This window comes from Peromyscus leucopus, chromosome 10 (genome assembly GCF_004664715.2).
Source record: "Peromyscus leucopus breed LL Stock chromosome 10, UCI_PerLeu_2.1, whole genome shotgun sequence".
NCBI classification, from domain to species: domain Eukaryota; kingdom Metazoa; phylum Chordata; class Mammalia; order Rodentia; family Cricetidae; genus Peromyscus; species Peromyscus leucopus.
Genome location: NC_051071.1, coordinates 21,710,173 through 21,723,956, shown reverse-complemented (window position 1 = coordinate 21,723,956; position 13,784 = coordinate 21,710,173).

The following is a 13,784-nucleotide window of genomic DNA, read 5'->3' as shown; positions in this document are numbered from 1 at the left end:
ATCGGAAATTCCTCTTTGAAATCCTGCTGTTGTCGGAGTCATGGAGATCCTGTGACTGTCACATAGGACCAGTCCCTTCATGTACTCCAGCAGGTCATAGATGGGTTTTGATGTTAGAGTGGGCCAACCTAAGGCCCAGGATATGGGTCTCAGTGGTTTCTAAGCTGGTTGGTACTGGTTTCTAGGACCCCCCCCACCCCCATGCCTCAGGTGAGGGGTGGAGCCAACTCTCCTAGGCCCCATGTCATTGGAGCCAGCTTTCCCATGCCTGTGGGGAGGGGTGGGGCTATCTCTCCTGAGTGTGGGGGCCAGCTTTCCCATGAGGGGCAGAACCAGCTCTCTTGCTGCAGTGTTAGGGCCATAGACCCAGACCTAACCCTCAGCTGCAGCCCAGGACCAGATATCACCATGGTGGTACCTTGTGGCAATACAGGCCACTCTGATATGTATGGCCTCAGCTGCAACATGACCCTCAGACCCCCACCCAGTCTCAGGTGACAGACCCTGGGTATTTGCATGGCCTTCAGTGTTAACAAGAGCCATGGATATTAACGCAGACCCTGGCTGTGGTAGGGCCGTAGATCCAGATATGGCGCCTCTGCCACAGCCCAGGTTCAGACATCACCATGATCCTGGTTGGAAGTATAGGCCATCTGGATTAGCATGGTCCCAGTGGCAGCACAGTTCTTTGACACCAACATGGACTCAGGTGTCTGACCAGACCCCAGTCATCCACATGGCCTTCAGTGGTTACTGCAACCATGGATATCAACACAGACCCTGGCTGCTGCAGGACCATGGACCTAGACATGTCCCCCCAGCAACAGTCCAGGCCCAGATGTCATCATGTCCCCAGGTGGCAGCACAGACCACTCAGATCAGCATGGCCCCAGCAGCAGCATAGCCCTCAGACACCAAAATGACCACAGGCGGTGGCCTAGACCCCAGGCATCCCCATGGCCCTTGGTGGCAACATGGCTGCAGTAGGACCATGGACCCAGGCTTGGCCCTAGGTAGCAGCCCAGTCCCGGATGTTACCCTGTTCTTGGGTGGCAAGCAGGCTGCCAATATCAGCCCATTCCTCACAGCCCTCCCTTCTTCAGATCTGACTCTTACCACAGCAGACAAACTGCTGTGCTTCTCTTTCCCTCCTGTTTCTCTACTATGTGCTTGTTCATCATAATGGGACCCACCCACCTAGCAACACAAGACATCAGGCAAGCCTGAGGATGCCTTCAGCCAGCCCAGACTGTGATGACCCAGGCTGGACCATAGGTGTCTTCTACCTGTGGGAGCAGTGTGGCACCAGGAGGGGCTGTGGATGCCTGCAGCCAGCCCAGATGTGAGCACAGCTTTTATGTTGTTGAGACTTCTATTCATGTTTTTATTTTCTGTGCTCCCATTATAAATGGCTGCTTAAAGAGCTCTAGGGGTGGTTGGCTGGATGCTCAGGAGAGCATACTTCGGGTTTTCCCATATTATGAGAATTTTATCATCAAAATAAATAGAATGTGGAATTAAAGAAAAAAAAAAGAACTCTAGGGATTGTCTATCCTGGAATTCCAAACTTCTAGTCTCCTCTCACAAACCAGCTCTGAAGGTCTAAGAATAACGAATGGGTGGGTTTATTACAGTGGCAATCCCACTCCTCTTATTAATTTCATGTATTGGTTACTTCTCTCATGGATGTAAAAATCCCCGACAGAAGCAAACCCAGAAAGATTTATCTGGGGTTTTAGTTTTTGGCCATCATCATAAAGACGTGGTGGAGTTCACGGTGGCAGGAGTGTGTGTGTCAGAGGGTTACATTTTATTGGATCAGGAAACAGAATAGGGCTGGAAATAGCAAACAGGACTGGAAGCAAGAATAGGGCTGCCATGGGGCTTGGAAGTAACATGGGAAGCTTCACCCCTAGTGGCCTACCTCTACCATCTAGGTCTATCCCTTGAAAGTACCACAACCTAAAATCAAAACAGAGTCATTAGCTGGGCAACACATGATCAATCACATATTCTAGTGGGAGATATTTCATCATCAAACTACTACATCTCCAATTAGCTGATGACAAATGCCAGTGCTGGGGTCTCACCTAGGAACTTACACTTTTTTTTAAAAAAATCATTTTTTTTGGTTAGATTTACTTACATTCTCAGCTCCAGAGTCATTCGGTCCCCATTCTGGAGACAAGCTAACGACAGCAGGAATGTAGTGTGGGGGTTCTTAATTGGAACCCATGCTACCATATAGTGACATTTACAAAGATTTTTCGATAAAGTAGAAGGCAAGGGTGCCCTACCTGCCAGTGGCCTAGTTAAGGTGGCAAAGATAATTACCAGACAGAGCAGTGCTGATTTAATTGATTCTACCACATTTGGTTTAAAGACAGAGGCCAATGTAGGGAAGGAGCAGCCAAGCAGAAACTGACTTTCCTGCCCAGAAAGTGATCACACTGTTATAGAAATATGTCAGTGGGAGTCAAGCAAACTCCTTAAAATGTCTTGGTAACATATCCTAAGACCAAGTTGGTGTGGGTTCCCTTCTTCCATGGGTCTAATATTCAGGCATAGGCTGGAGAGATAGCATAGAGCAGCCCCAGGCTTCTGAAGCAGAGGACCAGATCTTGCACAAAGTGGAAGGGAGGCTTGGAATGATCTGCAAAGTGTGCCTGGGAAGAATTCCTAGAATGAGTTGGAGGAAATTAGAGAGAGATAATTCCTCACAGAGCAGGTGAAGTACATATTTTACCTCTCCAATGAAGAAACATTGAACAAAATAAAACCGAAGTACCCAGATTCTCACATATACAAAACTTTTTGCCACACCTCCTTAACACAATGGGTAAGCTATCCTCACTCCCCCCCACCCCAGGACTTCATAGTCATGATTCACACCCAAGGTCATAGATATCTGGAATGTGTCTAGGGAGAGGGAGGAGTCTGAAGCCATGAGGCCTTGGAAAGCCATGAGCTGTAGTGTCAGGATGCTAGTTGGGGTTATGGGGAAGTCTCCCTCCACCCCATGTCCCACCTGACCCACTGCAGCCCCATTCTAGAGGGAGCTTTGCTTTTCTGCTCTTGCCTTTCAGATCGGAAACCAGATTATAGCTGCCTCACACAGAAGCAAGACTCCCTTTCTCTGCGTGCATAACACACATCTAGGTCTGGGGTTTGGATGGGTATGAGAAAGAGGGACCCATCCTACTAAGGCTTGTCTCAGTGACCTGGAGATATGTGACATGTGCACTCAGGTGACCAGGACAGTAGAAATGGATTGTTTTACAGTTCTGGATTCTGGAAGTCTGGGCCTGAGGTGTCAGTGGGGCAGCTTTCTTCTGAAGTGTTTTTCCTTAACTTGCAGACAGCCACTGCCCCCCCGAGTCTTTTCATGATCTCTCTTCATGCTTTGGGGCCGATTATTCTTTGTTATAAGAACACCAGTCAGAATGCATTAGCACTTTCAAGGCCTCAACAAATCAATTCCCTTATTACCGTTCCCTTCTCAAAAGACAGTCACACTCTGAGATTTTGGAAATTAGGACTTCCACACTAGTAGGTGTTAGAGATATCTGTGTGGGGGGCACTGGGTGATGAAGTGGACACAGTGAAGAGTGAAAGGCATTTGCTCCCTCCCTAACACTGAGCCGCTTCACTTTAGTAGTGGGATGACAGAACTGCCTTCATGATGATGGAGCAGGACAGAACACTAATGAAGAGATCTACCCTTGGGCTCAAGAGAGCGGGGTCATTCCTCCTTGTAATGGTGACAAGACTCTCCTTGACAACACTTTGTCAGTCTATCCTGGGTCCTTGCTGATTGAACTTGACCTTGGAATTCATTCTATGTTCTGGTGGAATCCAATTTTATCTCGAGTCTCACTGTATCAGTTTAGCAAAAAGCCTCTATCCTTAGTGTCTGACCATGCTGAGTATATTAGCATTCTGACCTGCCCTCCAGCGAGAATGCTGTTACATTTGTCTAATGAGAATCCTCTTTACTCCTCAGGTTTCCTCTAAATAGCTTTCTAGCCACTGACCCTGGATTGTTTATAAATTCCCACTTGACCTTAAGTCAGAGTTGAGCTCAGAATTTCATGTAGAACTGAGTTTTAGACCTTTCTCTCCCCCTAAATAAAGCAACTTTTAAAATTCACAAGGCCAATCTGTCTTGTCCTCTACAAGAATCTGGTGAAATTCTGTCTCACCTTGGTCAGGAAGGGGGTCATCAAGAAAACAAACAACAAACAACAAACGTTAGGATGGAGAGTGGGGAAAAGGAGCCCGAGGTGGGAATGCAGATCAGTGCTGTGGCAACCAGGAGAGCAGCTCCTCAAAAGACTGTTAGGACTCCCATGTGATCCAGCTGTTCCCTCTCTGGATGCAGCTGCTTACAGCGCCTCACTGCAAGTCTCCCCACCTGTCTCAGTTCTAACTGAGACAGCATCAATTTCTTTTCTCTCAGCCCCCAACCAATACAGCTCTGAAAGCCCTCCATTGCTGAGCCGGCCTGTTTTCCTGACCTCTGACTCTAGAAGTAAGGCTTTCTCTCCTCCTCTTTTCCATTTCCCTCATCTCAGCATCTACCAAGATGCTACTACATGATGCTATCAAGATTACTACAGCTTGCCTCCTCTGTTCTCTGTCTCTGTCTCTCTCTCCTGAGTCTATGTTTTAACTTGCAGAAGAGACTTTATGTTCTAGACACAGCATTCCTGATTTAGTAGACCTGGAGGAGAGCAGTGAATCTGCATTTTTAAAAAACAGGTTCTGATTAGGGGAACATACTTGGAAGACCTAGACAACCAAGGAGGAGAATACTGAAGACACTTCAACACTGACAACATAATAGTTTCTCCCTAAAAGACTAAAAGGAGAGAAGTCGGTTGAAATTTTACTTTGTGTACTAGTTTACAAAAATACACAGAGTGTTTATGAGAAGATGGCTGTAATTGGACACCTTTGCGTTTTTTCCCTCATATATACTGCTACATTTTCAAACTTCAACCATGACTTCAGTATGACTCTAGGTAGCATACTGGATGAGATTCAGGACTTGGTGGATGTGAGGTGAGAGCCATGGTAGATGTTTCAGATTTTGGCTGATACTAGAGTTCTGTGGGAATCTCCTGAGGGACTCCAGGGTCTTGTATCCTGTTGTGATTTTTTTTTTTTGTGCTCTAACAAATAAAGCTTGCCTAGAAATTAGAGTGCAGAGCTAGCCACTAGAGGCCAGGCAGTGGTGGCACACACCTTTGATCCCAGTACTTGGGAGACTCATGCCTTTAATCCCAGCCTTTGGGAGGAGGAAACAGGAAATGATATGGTTGGGCAGAGAGAGGAAGTGATAAGGTGGGGTGGAGACAGGAACTCAGCCCCTTTTGGTCTGGAGATTCGGTAGAGGTAAGAAGTCTCTCTAGTGGCTGGCTGCTCTGCTTCTCTGATCTTTCAGCTTTCACCCTGATATCTGACTTTGGGTTTTTATTAAGACCAATTACAATTTTTTGCTACAGTGTCCCAGTAAAAATAATTGGACAGAGACACCTGGATAGTGGCAGAAACAGGAATAGCTTATTAAAAAAGATACACTTTGAAGCTGGAGAAAGTTTAGAAGCTCAGTAGCAGCAATGTATAAAGGATAGGGACTTTGATGTCACATTCTGTGTTGTTTGGCTCTTTTGCATGGTGGTGTTTTCTGGGGGCCTGGGTGAGTCCTGGCAACAGCTTCCTTGTGTGCTAATTTTGCAGCCCTTATATAAAGTCTTGCCCACTCTGCCCTTCTCCCTGCTTCCTCACCTCTCTGCTAGTGGTCACCCTTAGGAACTACTGGCCAATGTTTAGGACCATCATGGTCTCCATTAGGAACGGGCTTGTAGTCTGGGCTGGATGTTCCTCCAGAACAGCCAGGGCCGTTCTGTTTTCCCCACTGTATCTTATTTTAAGCCCTAAGCAGTGAGGGGCCATCCGTAAAGTGTTTTCCTGGGGACCTAGTTTGACATTCATGCTGGCTCACATCCATTAGCAACTGCTCAGGCCTCTCTCTCTCTCTCTCTCTCTCTCTCTCTCTCTCTCTCTCTCTCTCTCTCTGTGTGTGTGTGTGTGTGTGTGTGATAGTTAGATCAGGGAACTAGTGGAGCCAGTCCAGAGACTGGGTGAAGTATATTCTCAGTCTTTCAGCTTCTTTAAAGGTGGGATAATGAAGCTTTTTAGTCTAGTATACTCTTATTCACTGAATGGAGGGTCTCAGCCTTCAGTGGGGTGCGTTTTGCAAGAACAGGAGGGGTCAGTCTCTTTTTGGTGTCCATAGTCATCTTCTGATTACCAACTTGAAAGGACCCTTACTTTCTTTTTTCCCCTTTATTGAAAATAATTTTTTCTAACAATATGTCCTGATTATGATTTCCCCTCCTTCTACTCCTCCCAATTCCTCCCGATGTCACCTCCCATCCATTTCTATTCTCTCTCATTAGAAAATAAACAGGCTTCTAAGGGATAATTGTGGTTATATTGTGTCCCTCAATATATTGTGGACCCTAATAAACTTTTCTGGGGCCAGAGAACAGAACAACCACTAGATAGACATAGAGGCCAGAAAGTGGTGGCACACACACCTTTAATCCTAACATTCCGGAGGCAGAGATCTATCTGGATCTCTGTGAGTTCAAAGCCACACTGGAAACTGCCAGGCATGGTGACACACATAAGCCTTTAGTCTCAGGAAGTGATAGCAGGAAGCAGAAAGGTATATAAGGCATAAGGACTAGGAACTAGAGTCCTGTTAAGCTTTTAGGCTTTTAGCAGCAGTTTAGCTGAGATCCATTCGGATAAGGATGCAGAGGCTTCCAGTTTGAGGAAACAAGATCAGCTGAGGAATTGGCAAGTTGAGGTTAGCTGTGACTGGTTCTGTTTCTCTGATCTTTCAGTGTTTATTCCAATACCTGCCTCTGGGTTTGTTTTTATTAATAAGACTGAATAAGATTCGTGCTACAGATAATGATAAAATACAATAAGATAAAACAAGAACTACCACACTGGAGTTAGACAAGATAAACAGAAGGGAGAGAGCCCAAGAGAAGGCACAAGAATTAGAGACCCAGTCCCATAAAAATACTAAACTGGAAATATATATTATACAGAGGACCTGGTGCAGACCCATGCAAGCCCTGTGCATGCTGCTTCAGTCTCTGTGAGTTCATATGAGCTTTGATCAGGTTGATTTAGAGGGCCTTATTTTCTTGATGTCTTCCATCCTCTCTTGCTCTTACACTTTGTCTGCCTTCTCCTCCACAGGGTTCCTGATGGGAGGGATTTGATAGAGTCATCCTGTTTAGGGATGGGCTGAATGATCTAAGGTCTTTCATTTCTTGCACAATGTCAAGCTGTAGGTCTCTGTATTTGTTTCCATGTGCTGCAGGAGGAAACTTCTCTGATGATGGCTGAGAAAGGCACTGATCTATGAGTACAGTAGAATGTCATTAGGAGTCATTTTATTGCTACTTTTTATTTGTTGCTTGTTTGTTTAGAACAATAATATTTGGTTTTATCTTAGGTCCCTGGGCTATCTAGTTTTCGGTTCTTGGTCACCCAAGCAGTGTCAAGTATGAGTTCCATCTTGTGGAGTAGGCATTAAATTAAGTCAGATATTGGTTGGTTATTCCCACAAGCTTTGAGCCACGATTGCCATAGTGTATCCTGCAGGCAGGACACCATTGTAGATCAAAGGTTTGTGGATGGGTTGTTGTTTCTCTTTTGGTAGTGAGCAGAGTACCTTCCTGTACCAAAGAGATGCTAGAATGTAAGGGTGAAGGCTCTCTATAGGCACCAGTTCAACCTTGCCATGTTCAAGAGTTGCATTGCCCAAACAGCTCCCTCGAGTTCTCATCCCTCATCCCTCCACCCCTACCCAGGAGATCTCTTCTATTTTCCTTTCCCAGGGAAATCCATGCATCCCTCTTTGGGCTCTCTATAGTGCAGGAGGCAGTAGCAGGAGGATAGAGGGCTAGCGAAAAACCTAGTGCCAGGGAAACTCCCAGGAATCCATAAAGATAACCCCAGATAAGACCAATAGTGGAGAGGGTGGCTGGACTGACAATCTACTGTAATCTGATTGGTGACTGCCCTAATTATCATCACAGAGCCTTTATCCCGTAACTGATGGAAGCAGATGCAGAGATCCACAGCCAAGCACCGGGCAAAGCTCTGGGAGTCCTCTAGAAGAAAGGGAGGAGGGTTTGTATGAGCCAGGGAGTTCATGATGGAGGAACCCACAGAGACAGCTGATCTGAGCTTGTGAGAGCACATGGACTCTGGACCAACAGTTAGGGAGCCTGCATGGGACTGACCTAGGCCCTCTGCTTGTGTGTGACAGTTGTGTAGTTTGGTCTGTTTATAAGGCTCTTATCAGTGAGATCAAGACCTGTCCTGGTACTTAGCTGGTTTGGGGGAACTTTTTTCCATTCTGGATTACCTTGTCCAGCCTTTATATGGGGGGAGGGGAGAGCTCAGTCCCACCTGAAGTTGGTGTACCATGCTATGTTTAAGCCTGTAGGAGGCCTGCTCCTTTCTAAATGGAGACAGAGGAGGAGTAGGTGGATGAGGAAGGAGTAGATGGGAGTGAGGGAGAAGGTAGAGAAGGAGAGGAGGGAGAGGAAACTGTGGTTGGTATGTAAAATAAAGGAAATCATTAATTTAATCATTTAAAAAAAAGAGAGAGTTGCATTGGTGTTGTTTTCAGCAAGTGGGGGAAATGACCCTTTCTCATCAAGAGAGTATATAAATTGTGGGGGCCCACCCCCACATTTTCCCCCAGGGTACTCTTGAGCAAGGAGAAATGAGGACTACGTAGATAGAAATATAGAGAAGTGCTGTGGATATCGTTCTATATAAATAAAACACTGATGGCCAGTGACCAGACAGGAAGTATAGGCGGGACAAAGAGAGAGGCGAATTGGGGAAACAGGAAGAAGGAGGGAGAGACACTGCAGCCACCGCCAGGACAAGCAGCATGTAAAGACGCCGGTAAGCCACCAGCCACGTGGCAAGGTATAGATTTATAGAAATGGGTTAATTTAAGATATAAGAACAGTTAGCAAGAAGCCTGCCATGGCCATATAGTTTATAAGTGATATAAGCGTCTGAGTAATTATTTTATATGTGGATTGTGGGACTGCGGGGCTTAGTGGAACCTGGAGAGAAGCCCTCCAGCTACAGAGAAGAGAGACAGTTTGAAACGTAGGATAGGGCTGGAGAGATGGCTCAGAGGTTAAGAACACTGCTTGTTCATCCAAAGGTCCTGAGTTCAATTTCCAGCAACCACATGGTGGCTCACAACCATCTGTAATGAGATCTGGCGCCCTCTTCCGGCCTGCAGGGATACATGCAGGCAGAATATTGTATACATAATAAATAAATAAATAAATCTTTAAAAAAAAAAAGAGTATTTACTCACTGAGCTATCCTGCTGGGCCTAACTGTGGTTCTAAAGGTACTATCTTGAATTACGAATGTCTTTAAAAAAAAGAAAAAGAAAAAAGAAACGTAGGATAGCTTCGGGAGGATCTGGGTCAAAACCCACCAGCCCCTTCTGTCTCTATGAAAGGGTCTTTAAATGAATACCAAGAGGTGGAGCAAAAGACCTCCCCCCAGCACAGCCAAGTACAGATGATCCCAGACACCTGGTAACCATGCACATGGTCAAGCCATCTCCTAATGCAGCCCTGCTGTATAAGGCAAGCTGAGATCTCACTAGGAAACCTTTGTGGGCTCCCACAATAAACAAAACAAAAAAAAAAAAACCCAACTCACTTGAGCAAAAGATTTTTTTATTATTATTTATCAAAAGGTATTGTTAATTATTAATAATAAATCATTCAAGAAGGAAAGAATGGGTCATGATGCCTGGGAGGCACCTTTGACTTCAGCATGGGAGGTCCCAGACTGACTGTTGGAGAGGGCATCCCCCACCTATCTACCTTTCAAGAAGCAGGAAAATTCTAAGTCTGTGTTTGATTATCAATTTGGAAGGGGATTCACCACATACAGGGTTTTCTTAGCTCCAGCTCAGATAGTTTTCTCAAGACTTTAATTGAGTCACAGAGTACTCAATATATTGTCAGGAATTTATTAATTATTTTTAAGTCATTTTATACAAGAGTACTTTATTATTTTGAAAACAGATTTTTTTCATACAATATATTCTGACTATGGTTTCCCTTCCTGCAGCCCCTCCAAAATCTCTGCTACTTCCCCACCCACTCAAATCCACACTCTTTCATTAGAATACAAACAAACATATAAAAATATATAATAAAATAAAATAAAGTAAAAACAAAGCAGAACAGGACAGAACAAGCAAACACACACCAAAAAAAGAGCTGAAGAAAAAGTGCAGTGAACACATTCAGATGCACACACACACACACACACACACACACACACACACACACACACAGAGAGAGAGAGAGAGAGAGAGAGAGAGAGAGAGAGAGAGAGAGAGAGAGAGAGACATACATGCACATCAAAACAAAACCAGAAACCATAATATATAAGCAAAAAAAAATCTGTAAGATTGAAAAAAAAGCCCAGACAAAGCATTGTGAGACAAAGAACTTCCAGAAATGTCATTGAGTTTCTTTTGTGTTGGCCATCTGCTCCTGGGCCAGGGGCCACCTGCCCCTAAGTGTGGTTTGTATAGCCAGTGCAATTCTGTTGGAGAAAAGTAATTTTTCCTTTGAGAGTAGTTTTCAGTTGGTTAGGGTGGGGCCTTATATCCACTTCCCGTTGCGGTGCTGGGACCTCATCTGGCTTAGACCTGTGCAGGCCCTGCGCGTGCTGCCACAGTCTCTGTGAGATCATATGTGTCAGTCCTGTTGTGTCTAGAAGGCCTTGTTTCCTTGGTGTCTTTCATCCCCCTCCCTCTGCCGCCCCAGTTCTTAAAATGGTTCTGCCTCCTCTTCTACAAAGTTCTCTGAGCTGTGAGGGGAGGATTTGATGGAGACATCCAGTTTAGGGCTGAGTGTTCCAAGGTCTCTCACTCTCTGCACCTTGTGTTGACAGGAATTTAAAACAGAACTTTTAGTTCTTTACTGCGACAGTCGACAGTCGAGCTCTTTGTTACCCATGTAATGGGACCAAGACAATCACCTGTGAATGTGTGAGCATATATGAGGGTATATATGCATTTCAGGGTGGATATGTTGATTGGGAAGGGTGTTGAGGTAAGAATATGTGCTTGTGAAATAACTTATGTGTAATTTATGTGAGTGTATGATAGTGTCTACCCAGAGCATGCAATCACACCCACTTTGAGGAGGTAGAGACTGTGCGTGGAACTGGAGCCTTTTGCTATCTTCAGAGACCTGGGCCTGTACTAGGCCTATATTTTCAGAGTGAGTAGATGAGTGAGCGGAATCCCTGCCTCTTGCTTCTAGTTGCCCTACTATGACCTACCCTTCTTCCCTTTCCTTCTTTCTTCTTCCTTACTTGATGCCTTCCTTTATTTCCACTGTCTAGCCATCCCTCCCCCACTTTCCCTCTGTTCCCAACAGAACTTAAGATTGAATGGTCAAACCTAAGTGGAAGGAAAAGATAGATATATGGTTGTTTCACTGAGTTTTTATTGCTGTTTATTATTTGTATGCAATAATGGATTACATTGTAACATTTTTGCATATGCATATAACATTTGTTGATTGTAGTCATTCTCTTTATTAGTGTGCTTAAGATTGGTAGGCTCTGTTCATGTCAGGCCACCTACTGCACAGGTGGTGCTGATGGCCTTTGCTGACAAATATGAACCAATAGACTTCATGTCTGTGGGAATAATAGGGCTGCCTTTGGAAGCTGCTGGCACTGGCATAGTTGCTTAGTTACAAGTAGCTGAGGGAGTCAGCTTCACCAGGGGTGTCTGGCGTTGTGGGACAGGGCACAGATTCTTCCTAGCTTCCTGTCTTGGAGCAGGGAGGTCTTGCCACGTGGTGGCTTTTCTCATCACTCTTCATTTGTCCTTAGTGCTAGGAACACTTGAACTATACTTAGAATTAAAAAAATTTGTTACTCACTTAAATGAAAACCTATGTGTCCTGTGTTCTCATTTGCTAAATCTGACATTTCTGCCTTGAGGTATCAGCTGTCTAGCATGTCATGTAATGCCCTGTGAAAGTCTCATGGCTGTTCCCTTTGCTTTGGATGTTTAGATTTTAAGGAGTAATGAACCCTACTTGTTCTCTCTGTAGCTAAGTGAACCTATTTCCTACCATGGAAGCTGTAAGGATGAGATGTTGTAGTTAGGCAGCAGCTTCAGTAACAGGATAAGCTGAGTCCGAGGCAAGAGTCCATCGCCAATGGGTTATTATTTGCAATATAAATTTATTCCTTTTGCAATTTAATGGGACGAAGTTAAGGCACAGATGGTCATGATACCTGTTCAGATAGTTTCTCTATAGTGGAAGATTTAAATGAAGTAATTGCATGGCCCTTTGCTCTGAGTTCATCTAACTAACTCTTCAGTGGACTATAGGGAGGTCAAGGGTTATAATGCATTGTAGTAAGAGGGTGGTTCTATGTTTCTATTCTGCTTTATAAACCTTGAGCACACACTGAGAATGTTGTCATGCACCTATGAACAACAATGACCAGCACAGGAAGATATTTCCAATAGTGGCTCTCATATCCTCTTTAATTGGACTTAAGGCCTGCTCAATAAGAGAGAAATCATGCCTGGTACTGGAAACCTAGCCACTTTCCTGGGGCTGGTGAGGTCATGGACCTTAGAGGAGAACCAGCTACCACAACTTTTCTACATCAGTATAATTTTTAACTGCATGTTAAATACTTACCCTTATACCCACAGACAAGAAAAGCTTCATTGAAGAAACTTCTCTTTGCAACAGATGGAGACCCTTACAGAAAACCACAGGTTGTCAAAATTCAGAGAAAAACTGATAGTGGGGTGCCCAGCCCCAGTGGATACATCTGTAACACAACTCTTGCACCTAAGGCTCAGGGGCGAACATCATGGAAGAGGGGATGTACTTATTGTAAGACTCAGACCAGGAAATCTGCTGATATACTATTTCCTGGGAATGACCCCATGATAGTTCAATGATATGGTTGCATAGATAAGACTTGAACATGGAAATCATCAATAAACATCCTAACACTGAAGGAGGAAACCTCGGGAGCAGGGCCTCCCATCCCTAGACAAAGAACCACAGGCAACTAAGGAATGCTCAGAGCAGGAGAATAAGTGTCCCTGGGGATGAGTCTCCTAATTGATTATCCAGTACCAAGGGGTCAGCCCTGAAATCATATGTATCCAAGCAACAGTAAACACACACACACACACACATACACACACACACACTATATATATATGTGTGTGTGTGTGTGTGTGTGTGTGTGTGTGTGTGTGTATAACTATAATGATTAAGGAAAAAGAGGCCATGAATTTGAGAAGGAAGGGGTGGGGGTAACATGAGAGAAAGGGAAGGGAGGAAATGATGCAATTGTAATTTAAAAAAAAATACGAATGAAAATGTCATCTCTGGGCACCTGTCTTAGCTGCTTTTCCAATTGCTATGATAAAATACTCTGACAAATTAAAGAAGGAAGCAATAATTGTGACCCCTTTTGGCTCAGACTTAAAAAAAAAAAAAAGATCCATCCCTCAATTAAAAGGCACAAAGAATTACTACTTTTTCTTTCCTGGTTGTAGAAAGAAGTGGAAATTTTCACAGGAAGGCCTTGAAATTTGCTTCAGTATTCTGCTGTCTAGAAGTCTGAAGCATTCC